The sequence below is a fragment of the Orycteropus afer genome, unplaced genomic scaffold, assembly GCF_000298275.1.
Source record: "Orycteropus afer afer isolate SDZICR_OR568_19922 unplaced genomic scaffold, OryAfe1.0 scaffold00411, whole genome shotgun sequence".
NCBI lineage: Eukaryota > Metazoa > Chordata > Mammalia > Tubulidentata > Orycteropodidae > Orycteropus > Orycteropus afer.
This window is the reverse complement of record NW_006921998.1, coordinates 2,561,600-2,562,724: the sequence shown is the minus strand read 5'-3', so window position 1 is coordinate 2,562,724 and position 1,125 is coordinate 2,561,600.

The following is a 1,125-nucleotide window of genomic DNA, read 5'->3' as shown; positions in this document are numbered from 1 at the left end:
CTGGAAAAATTTATACCTAGCCCTGAAACATTGTACAATATAGAGCTGGAAGATGAGCCCCTCACGTCAGAAGGTACTCAAAATACAACTGAAGAAGGACTATCTCCTCAGAGTATAGCTGACCTTAATGACATGGATAGAGTAAAGCTTATGGGACCTTCATTTGCTGATGTAGCACGTCTCAAGATGAGAAGAAAGAACTGCAAACATACATAATAATTGGAACATGAAATGTATAAGGTATGAATATAGGGAAATTGGAAGTTATTAAAATTAAATGGAACACATGAAGCTCAATATCCTAGGTATTAGTGAGCTGAAACCGACTGTTTTGGCCATTTTGAATCAGATGATCGTATGATCTACTATGCCAGCAATGGCAAATTGAAGAAAAGTTGCATGGCATTCATCATGAAAAAGAATGTGTCAAAATCTATCCTGAAGTACAATTCTGTCAGTGATAGGATGATATCCATATGCCTATGAGGAAGACCAGTTAATACTACTATTATTCAAATGTACGCACCAACCACCAAAGCCAAAGATAAGGAAATTGAAGATTTTTACCAAATTCTGCAGTCTGAAATTGACTGACCTTGCAATAAAATGTGTTAATTATCACTGGTGATTAGAATGCAAAAGTGGGAAACAAAGAAGAATCACCAGTTGGAAAATACAGCCTTGATGATAGAAATAATGCTGGAAATTGCATGATAGGATTTTGCAACATCAAGGACTTAGTCATTGGAAATACCTTTTTTCAACAATACGGTTGACAGCTATTCATGTGGACTTCATCAGACAGCATACACAGGAATCAGATTGACTATATCTGTGCAACGAGGCAATGGAGAATCTCAATACATTCAGCCAAAACAAGTCCAGGAGATGACTGTAGAACAGATCATCAACTGCTCATGTTCAAGTTCAAGTTGAAGCTGAAGACAATTAAAGGAAGTCCATGGGAGCCAAAATATGACCTTGGTAATAACTCTCCTGAATTTAGAGATCATTTGAAAATTAGATTTGATGCATCAAACACCAACGGCCAAAATACAGATGAATTGTGGGATGACATCAAGGACATCATCCATGAAGGAAGCAAAAGTCATTAAAAAGATGAGA